The sequence below is a fragment of the Zeus faber genome (genome assembly GCF_960531495.2).
Source record: "Zeus faber genome assembly, chromosome: 5".
NCBI classification, from domain to species: Eukaryota; Metazoa; Chordata; class Actinopteri; order Zeiformes; family Zeidae; genus Zeus; species Zeus faber.
In genome coordinates, this window is record NC_137192.1 from 33,788,643 (window position 1) to 33,799,845 (window position 11,203).

Genomic DNA, 11,203 nt, shown 5'->3' on the forward strand with positions numbered 1-11,203 from the left:
AGTCATATTGTCAGAGCCATCAGGAATCAACGTATAACAGTCATCTCCGGTTAGATTTAAAGCCACGCAAAGGCCACCTTGTTTGGCCAAAATATAATCAAGAGCCATGTCGTGTTTCATCAACGTCAATCGATGACTCCTCTGTGCGTTTGACAAATAATCAAAACCTCTTATGGTCTCATTTGCAAACCCTTGTAGAGTATACGTGATATTATCAATATGATCAGCTAAGAATGTAACCCCGTACCATGGAAACAATCCTATAGCCCATTTTTCTCCTAAAGATATACTCCAATGATAAGACTCCAAATTTTGAAATTGTGCCAACTCTCTTTTCTTCCTACTTTTGGCAGTCTTTGCAGAATCACCCTCATCTGTCTTTTGTCCCTTCTGAAGGACAAAAACATCATAAGGAAGTTTCAACTGTGCCATATAGCAACATCCAGTCCATCCATACGGCAGAAATAAGTATGCTTTATCTCCACATACCCACCAAATATCTTTGAATGTTCCTATAGTCACATCACCCGGTAAAGTTTGATTCTTTACGCTCAATGTTTTACTGTGACGACTATTTGGCGCATGAAAGGTCACTCTATAAATTTCACCAGTTGTTCTTTCTATACCTTTTCCAAATTCCATCATGTAGATTTCACATTCTGATATCCCCATAAACATACCATCTCCTTCATGAGTGTCATTAGAACAAAAGCAGTCCATACCTTTTGCAGGTGTCACTTCCATCGCTTCAGGTGTTGCTGTTCTAATATCTTCATACTTATCAAGAAGATTTAAATATGGCAATTCTCTCAACCAGGAACACTTACGTTCAGGTCTAAATAGCTTAACCGACAGAGCCATCCATACATCATTGGCTGCTTTTTGTCTGAATAGCAGCCACGATAATGCATTACTTTGACATTCAGACGTCAAAGGTTCCGGTACTGTCTCTAGAATTGATGGCCATGTGCCCGGAGCTGGAACTTTCACTACACACGGACAATTGGAATTAGTAGTTATTCTAACGGAGTGAGTTATCTGTTGGAACCACAGATTTCTCTTAGCCCATGGGTCTGTTATTTGCATCGCCGAGGAATCAAACCCATATGCTTTCCACTGGGTTTCTCGCTTCTTTAAAGCATGAAGATGATCAGTCATGTCTTCTGATGTCCACTCAGGTTCAAGAAAATCATTGACCACTTTTGTCATCGTCATCTGAGCTTTTTCTCCTGAATTACTATCAATCTCCTCAGCAATTGGCTCTCTAATTACAGAGCTCTCCTTGCTATTATTTAACTTAATTTCCAACTTCGCCATAGTCTTCTGAGTTATATTTATCCACTTCTCAGATGATGGGGATGTAGCGACAGTTGTCAGTGTCTTATCTACAGACATTTTAGATACCAAAGAAGTCATCAGTGTTTTATAGGTGGTGGATCTCATCCTCACAACCTCTCTTGTATGATTACCGAGAGTTACAGAAGTAGAAGTTGTCATCATCGTAGTAGTAACATCATTTTCTGCCAATGTTGGGGCTAGAGTGGTAACTGACAATGATACGTTAATACTACTAGTTATTCCCCGAGCTAAGGAAGTAGATGTCCTTGGTCCAACAGTCACCCTTGGTGTGACTAGTTGTTTTTGGGTTTCATTAGCAATCATGCTTACTTCTTTAGTAACCAGACCTTTTACTACCAGCATTATCTTACCAGTTCTGTATCCCGCTTCCCAATAATTTTGTCTTGGGACGTATTTAAACTCTGGATCCAAATATGTGCATGTATATTCTCCTTGATCTTCCCATAGTACATTATGTACTACTAGTGAACAGTCATTTTTAACTTTAACCCCTCTCCTGTCATTCATCAACACAAACTTTCGTTGATTGCTAGGCACACTGCTAACCTCAGGTACTGCTAGCACTATGTCTTCACCGCGCGCATTTTTCCATTTGGGGGAGATATTTCCACCAGTATTCCATTTACTACATTTACATGGAAGGTTAGCTGTATTTCCTAATTTAGTTCTAATCACAGTATTCACTGAAATTGAAGTTGTTGGAATCATCTGAGGCACAGCAGTAGTTAACTGCAATTCCTCTGTAACATTGGTGAGTTTCAAACCTAACAAGGCAGACGTCTGCTTTGTCTCTTCAGTTGGTGGGGGAGTTGATACTTCAGTTATTAATTTTCCTATTTCTTCAAAAACTGTGGGCTCTACAATTTTACTTTCATTCAAAACCACAAGAGTCACAATTTTATATCTGTAGTCAGGCTTTCTTTGCACTCCATCCTCTCTCACAATCACAAATTTAGGATCAAAATAAGAACACTTGTAGTCTCCTTGATCTTCAATCTGGGGTCTACGTAGATAAAGACTACAGTCATCCTTCATCTTCAGCCTTCTTCGATCATTTAGCAACACATACTTCTGTAGCGGTGACGTTCCCGACAAGTCAATTACCTTCCCATGGTTATCTTCCCACTGGACTTGAACTTCCCCTTTTTCATAATTTTCTTTGGTACACTGACATGGCAGCTGAACTGACTTTCCCAAAATCACTTCAACTCTAGTCCTCGTATCGTTTTGCTTTTAACCCTTTTTCGAGATTGTCTTGGACTCCTGGGTCCAACTGGGTTGGTACACTTTCCTGGAGAGGTGTCACAGCCCTCTGGAGTCTTTGACAATTCATTTTCTCTGGGATTAGACTCTGTTGTGTCTGGGACATGTTGTAAATCAATGTCCCTGAAGTGTCTTTCTTGCTCAGGGACTGACAATTCATCCCTGGGATCATCAAAAGTGTGCTCATCAACATTAAGCACACCCACATCATCGCCAATCCCTTCTTCTGGGTCTTGACCTCTGAGGTCCTCATGAACCTCTGTTGTTTCAGCAGCTTCTGTTGGCTCTCTTGAGCTTTCAACATTTCTGCTCAGGGATCGTTGCGCCTCTTCGTTTGGCGCTCTAACACAATGCGATAAATGGTACCATGTAGGAGAACCTTCAACCTGAACCGCAGTTCCTGTACTGCGAACAACTTTGAATGGTCCTTCGCGGCGTTCGTTAAACCATTTCCTCCTAAACACTTTCACGAATACCTTGTCTCCAGGTTGCACCGCGTTCCTCTTTTGCTCATCAAGTCTCTCTAACACCTCCTCTTGTTTTTGCCTGTCAGAGACATATGTGTGTATTTTCTTATGCAGTGTAGCCATGTAGTTAACATACACTCGCATTTCATCTTCTAAAAGGGCTAAGCTTGGACCCTTTCCACTTGTGCGCAAACATGGTGTTGGCATCCGTCTACCCGTGGCTAACTCATGGGGTGTCATGCGCAAATCACGGAGCCCACTTGAACGGCACACCATTAATGCCAACGGAAGCGCCTCTACCCAATTCAGACCTGTGTGCTGACAGATTTTAACAATGCGATTTTTCAGCACACCATTCATTTTTTCACAAACTCCTTGGCTTTGTGGATGATAAACAGCTCCTAAACGTTGTTTAATTCCCAATTTTTGCAGAATTAATTTTACTGTTCTATCCACGAACTCTTTCCCATTATCTGAGGATATCCGATCTGGAAGTCCCCACCTGCTTATGACCTCACGACACAAGAACTTGGCAACCGACTGAGCATCTTTACGCTTGGTTGGACATGCCTCAGGCCACCGTGAAAATCTATCCACGACGACTAGCATGTATCTTTTACCTCCTATTGGTCTTATCATGTCAACAAAATCCACAACCAACTCACGCATAGGACCTGTCGGAGTTGGAATGTGACCAGGTGGACTCAACACACCCCTCCGAACGTTATTTTTAAGACAGATTGTGCATCTGCCTATGACATAATCAATTTGCTCAAGCAAGTACGGTGCCCAAAAACCATACTCTTTCGTGATCTTTCTCCTTACCTCCCCCCTTGCAACATGGGCTAACCCATGTGCTTCCTGAATCATCAGACCTAGTAGGTCAGGGGGTGCTACCATCAGTCCTTCATGATTTCTCCACAGACCAGTAGAATCTTCTGTGGCCCCTCGGGCCAACCATAATTGTTTATCGATGGCTGACGCCGCCTCTTGCATCGCGATCACATCTCTGAGCGTGATTTTATCTTCCAAGTCCACTTCATGAGTGACCAGAAGAACCTTGCCTGCTTTGTTTGCTCCTGTAACTGCTTTAGCAGCCTCATCAGCCGCTTTGTTACCTTGTGTGACCCTTGACGTGTCCATTTTGTGTGCTGCACACTTAGCTACAGCTATTTCCTTTGGTTTCATCATTGCATGCAACAATTTCATTATTTGGGCATGATGCTGTATCGGAGAACCATCGGTTTTCTTAAATCCTCGATTTTTCCATACTGATCCAAATAAATGACACACATTATGTGCATATGCCGAATCTGTATATATTGTCACTCGCTTGCCTTCGGCCAATAGACAAGCTTCAGTCAGGCCCACAAGCTCAGCAAGCTGTGCAGAAGCAGGTTGTGGTATTACTTCTGCTTTCTCAACAACAAATTCAGTTCCCTGGGCTTTGACTACTGCATAACCAGCACTCAATGTGTCTCCTATTCGATAGCAGGACCCGTCAGTCCAATACTCCACATCTGACACATGAAGTGGGAAAGCTTGCAAGTCTGATCTGAGCTTTGCATATCTCTCTACTTCCTGAATACAATCATGTGGCTCTCCATCCCCTGGTGTTGGTAAATTATCAGCTGGATTTACCGTGACGCACCTTACTAAGGTGACATCTTCCTGCTCTAAGAGCCTATGATAGTCTCTTAGCCTAGACATAGTCAATGTACATTTACCGAAGTTCAAAAGATTTCTGAGACTATGATGGGTAAGAATTGTCACTGGGTAACCCATAGTTACTGATGATGCTTTCTCATACATTAGATAAACTCCCACCATTGCTCTGTAGCACAGTGGTAGCCCCGATTCTACTTCTGAATAGGCAGTAGAATAATACGACACAGGTTGAGGACTTGTCCCTGTACCTGTTGGCTGACAAATAACTGCACATGCATATTTGCCTCCAGTGGACGTGGCCACATACAGCAAAAAGTTCTTAGAGTAGTCTGGCAGCGCTAGCGCTGGAGCTTCTTGTAGCCTCTGTTTGATCGTTTCAAATGCCATAAGACCTTACTGGGTCCAGGTGAGGTTACAATGGAGTTGAGCATTCCCAGTCTCTTTTATCATGGCTCTCAAAGGTCCTGTTAGGCAGGCATAATCTTCTACCCAGGCTGAAGAATATCCCGCAATGCCAAGAAATGTCATCATCTCTCTGACTGTTCTAGGCTTTGGTGCCGTTCGAATGGCTTCCAAATGACTCTCAGAGATGCTTCTGTGTCCATGGGTTATTGTTTGACCCAAATAAACAACTTTTTCTTGACAATACTGTAGCTTCTTCTGAGAGGCCTTGTGACCTTTGTCTGCCAATTGCTGTAACAGTTTGATTGAATCCTCATGGCATGTTTCCTTATCCGGTGAGCAGATGACGATGTCGTCCACATACTGAATGACAGTACTTTTCAAGATCTGATCAATTCCAGCCAAGTCATCCTGCAATACTTTATTGAAAATGTGAGGGCTGTGTTTGAATCCTTGAGGGAGCCTCTTGTACTTGAAGGTTTGTCCTTTGTACGTGAACCCAAACAATCCTTGACTTTCTTCGCTCAGTGGAACACTGAAAAATGCTCCACACAAATCCAACACTGTGAAGTGTGTAGCCTCTGGAGGGATTTGGGCTAACAAGGTATGTGGATCTGGTACATCTGCTGGAAAATCCTGCACCACTTCATTTATCGCTCTTAAATCATGTACCAAGCGATAGGACTCATCTGGTTTCTTTAAAGGCAATATAGGTGTATTGCTCTGAGGATCCAAACATATTTCCACTACACCTGCTTTTAACAGTCCTTCAATTTGTGGTTCAATCCCTTTGATTACCTCCTCCTTTAGTGGATATTGGTTCTTCCAAGGAGGTTTGGTTCCTGGTCTCAGTTCAACTCTCACCGGTTGGGCTGACTTCACAAGTCCGATGTCCGTACTATGTCGTGACCACAAACATTCTGGAATTTGTTGCAGCATCTCCTCTCTCATGCTGTCTGAGTCCAATTTAGCGCTGAACATTGACTCATGTGTCATCTGTATCACTTGTGGTTGTCCTTGTCCTTGAGCTGAAATCATGATTTTCATGAACTTCTGTTCTTCACTTATCCAGATAGCAAGATTCTCCTTTATTGGTGAAAAAATGGCTTCCTCAGCTTCTGCCATCATTTCTCCTATTTGCTTCTGCTCAAATCCTTCAGCCACCATTAAAGTCACATGTGGCACACTTTTCACAATGTCAAACTCTTTCTCAAGATATTCATTGATGTTTATCTTCATAGCTGCTCCTTGTGGTCCCACAATTATGCAGCATGAGGTCAGCTGAACATGCTTCGGTTGACTACTCAACCATTCTTCTGGATCCAATTGGTCAGTTTTCTTGAAATATTTCAACGTGCAGTGATGTGGATACTCAGGGGGCTTAGCATCAGGCATATTTGCCACAATGAACTTCTCCCACATCTTGGCTGGCTCTAATAGCTCTGGACTAAGATTTCCAATCCAATATACTGAAGAAGTCTCGGTCTCTGGTGCGCTAAATAATTGGTGGTAGACATCAGGTGGCACATCCACCAGACAGCCGTCCGGTGTACACCGTATTGTGCAATTTAGTTTGCACATAGCATCTCTTCCCAAGAGTGCAATGGGCGTATGTTCTGACACCAAAATAGGTAGTGTGATTTTCCGATTTCTACAGCAGAGCTCAATTGGTTTTGTGAGAGGAATCAGCTGTTTCACACCCTCAAACCCGATTGTCCGTACCAATTGGACAGACATGGGGAGATGTATAGCATCTTCAGGCCGAACACAGGTGAAAGCTGCTCCGCAATCTGCCATTACTTCCAATGACTTATCATTTATTTTCACCTCTATTTTTGGATCTTGCTCCGGCCCTGATACTACCAGCTGACACCTCCCTTTCGAGTCTTCTGGGCACCCCTAGAAACCAGGTTCCGGACCCCTGTAAGGGTTCGCTGGTCCTCTGGGTGGCTGTGGTTGTCCTCTGTAGCCTCCTTTGAAGCCTCCTCTGAAGCCTCCTCTGAAGCCTCCTCTGAACCTGTAGCAGTCACGTACAAAATGACCTTGTTGTCCACAATTATGACACGCTCCTTGAGACTGTTGGAAATTTCCTCCTCTTCCTCTTCCTAAATTTCCTTGGCCTCTTCCTCTCCATGTTTGTGGTTGGTCAAAAACTGGCTGTGGAAAGGAGACAGTGGGGACCACAGGTGGTAGAACCTGAATCTGTTCTTGCTGTGGTTGTGGTGGTACTTGATTTGATTGTGACTGGCTCTGCATAACCACAGCTTGTTTCTTTTCCTTCTTCTTGTTATCCACCAACTGTATTTGGTTGAGTTTTCTGAGAGTCTCCTGGTCCTGTTCCTTCTGGTCATGCTCCTTTTTCCGATATAGCTCTACTTGATGTGCTATGTGGTCCGTATAAACACTTTTGGTCATGTTTCCAAGACCAACCACTTTGGCCAATTTGCTCCTCACTTGTAGAGGCAGCCCCTTCTGTATTTTAGCTCGGAGAATCGATTTCTCCATTTGATTCAGTTCTGGATCATTTCCTGTGACATTTCTCCACACTTGATGAGTTCTTGACACATAAGCTCTTGGATTTTCCTGTGGGCCCAATGCCTCGATCAAGATGTTGTCCGGGTGTACGTTTGTTGGAAAAGCATCTTTCAATGCTCTCCACATTCGACCTCTGCTTGCAGCAAACAATTCTGGGTCATATACAGCAGTTGCCACGTATCTGTTAAGGCCTGCCGTCTGCAGGATCTCTTCCATAGCTGGGACTCCAATGAGGCTAGCCAGAAGTCTCTTAATATCTCCCATGGCAGGCTGTGTTCCCACCAAAACCTCTTCCAGCTTTGAGATCCATGGATGTGCTCCATCTTGAAGAGTGGGTAACTTTTCAAGTATGTTAGACATATCTGTATTCTGCCAAGGCTTGTATTCTAAATTTTGTCCTCGAATTATCACTGGACACATTTTGTTGGGTCTCTTTCCTTTTCTTGGACGTAACCCATACCTCAACGTGTCTGGCTTTTGAGGCTTTTTCTTCTGGAGTTTCTTCTCTGTTATTTGCAATTCGTGTAATTGCCTTTCCAATACTTGTTGAACTTCTGGACAGGTGGAGTCACTTATGTCCTCCAGGCATCTGTCTATACTCCTCTCAATCTCTCTTAAAATCATGCGTCTGTCATCTCCTACCACAGTGCTGGCTGCTAATGGTTGAAAACAGGAAGGACCTTCTTTCTCCGATTCTTCATCGCTTTCACCCTGTTCACTTTCATCCGTGTCGTCCGTTCCTGGTGACATTTTCCTCACTGGTCGATCTCCCTTTTTCTCTGCTTTAGCCAACATCCGTCTGACTGCTGGGTCATATCCTCCAATAGCTTCGTCAGAGTCACTCCCAATCTTTTCTCCTATTTCCAGACTTCTGACTCGTTGTTGGCTTCCCAGACGGTTCCTTCTCTTGGTATTGTTGGAGCTTGGATACATCTTTATGGTTGTTGTAGCCTTGCCCATTTCTATTATTTGCTCATCTTCATCTTTGCAGAGATAGTTGCCTTCCTGTGTAATCACTGGGAGCTGGGGATAAACATCAGTAAACTTCACCTCCTTCTCATAAGGCGGGGGCTTCTGTAAAGATGCTGTATGTGAGAAGGGCGTGGTAATCTTCTCCATCAATTTTTCTGTCTCCTTTTCATTCTTCTTTATTTCTTGTCTACTTTGTTCTCTTTTTTCCTTTGCAGCTTCGAACCATGTCTGTCCCTCCTTTGCAAACAGTTGCAGAACGCCAAGTTCTGTTTGTCTTTTCTCCGTGCGTCTCTTTCCTTTCTTGCCTTTCTTTTGATTTACTTTATATGTGGACACAAGCACCTGCATTGTTTTAATCACATCCGGGTTAAGAGTTCCTTCAACTGGCCATGGTTGTTCAATGTCCGGCCAACGCTTGCTCCATTTTCCTGATATTTTTGCAATATCTTTAATAAGGGGATTGTTCTTTTGCACTACATCAATAGGAGTGATTACTTTTGTAATTTTAGTATCCATTTTTGACATCCTAATGACTCTCTTATTTTCTTTTATTGTAAATCAAATTGAATTATTATAAAAATGTCTTTATAAAGCACCGTGTAATCACACTCAACCAACAACAGCTGAATTTGCCAACCCCAAAGGAGACCAATCGCTTCCCACTTGTGAAAGCCAATTCACTTGTTCACCATCTGATGCATCTGATCACACTCATTTATGTTCAATTATCAAAATTACATCAGTGTTCATTCTCAAAACAGCATAGATAAATCATACCCAGATAATGAAATCAATATTCACCGAACAGTATTTAAATCAAATCAGCTTTTCCATATGTGATCAATCAATTAATCAATAATACTCCATTAATTAGGCAAATGCCTTAATTGGTCAGTCTGTTGCCAAGTCTCTCACTAAATAATTGCAAATGCAATGTATGAAAAAGAACTACTACAAACGCATATGTGAAGACAAGCTAAACACATTTATTATAACTAATATTTATAGGTATATAGGTAAATGCAGGTGAGGTCTGTTGAAAGAGTTTGTGGATAAAACCGTACTGGCCTTTAATTGGTTTGGATGGATTCAGGATTCCAGAACGTTGTCATCCGCAAGCCTCAGTGTCTGTGAAGATCTGCCAGATGTCTTGTCATCTGCCCTATGGATGATTCAGTTCAGACTCATTCCATCTTTTCTGTCTTTCCCCAGCTTTCACTCAGCATAGTAAAAGAGAGGAAGAAAGAAAAAAGAAAAAGAACAACAGAAGAGTTCAATGCCTTAGGCTCACTCTAAATTCTTATACACACTGTAATACAATTCAGTGTGACATACATTATCAGCTTTTTATTTTGCGCACACTTGAAATAAAGCAATGGTTACTTTTAATCATGCAATGCATTTAAAGTCCAAAGAGTATATTAGTCAATCTGATATCACCTTTAATTAGTTATTTTTATTCTATTTATCTATTTATTTTTATTTTATTTAATTATTTTTATTCTATTTATCTATTTAATTGTATTTTATCCTTTTTATTCTTTCTTCTAACTACTGAGAGAAAAGAGTAGAGAGGGGGCTCACCAGCCCCTCTTGTCAGGAGGAGTTAACTAAATTCCACTCTTGTGTGAAGCACCACCCCTTGCTCCACCTCTTATGTTTAGCAAAGACTTCCAGTATGGACTGGTCGTCAGCGAGTGAACATCCTGTTTTGGCTCCCGTAGGGACAGCCCAGCTCAATGCAGTTACACGCACTCGTAAATCAAAGCTGTTTTCTCTCAGCAGTCGAAACACAAAACCTCTTTTCTTGCATCAAGAACCAGAGTCTCCCTTCACCCCAACAAGACCATCTGCTCTTTTAAGCAGACAGGATTCACAGAAATCACCACCACACACACCCCAAGCACAAAAAGAAAAAGAAAAACCCACACGCCAATCAAACAAATCACAAATCCCACTTCCAATTCAGAGCAGGAGATTTTCTTTTCTTTTCTGGATGTGTACATGTATGTGTAGGCAGACTGTGGCTCTAGTCCTTCAGAAGGCTCATTTTGTTATCAACTATATAAAGTCCTGTAAAGGTTCATATCCTTTATCAAATGCACAAACGTCCTTGGAAAAAAGGCTCATATATATTTATCAAAAGTCCTTAAAGAAAGGCTCATATATTTTTATCAAAAGTCCTTAAACAGGCTCATATATGTTTATCAACTTTACAAAGTCCGTATACAGGCTCATATATATTTATCACTAAAGGGGCAAGAAATGTTTTTCTTTATGTATTATTCAACTGCTCACCACATATATATACCTATTTAATAACACATATATTCTATATCACATACACATGCACAAAACATTACACAAAGCTCTTCTACCTCTGCAGCCGCGGCACTTTCACACTCACACACACAAAAAGAAAAAAAGAAAAAGGTATGTCTGACCAGCAGAACATCTAATCCCCCAGAGACTTTAACAGCGCTTAGCTTTATGTTTTAGGTCGACTCATTTATACTTTTCTAATTTCATCAAAATTT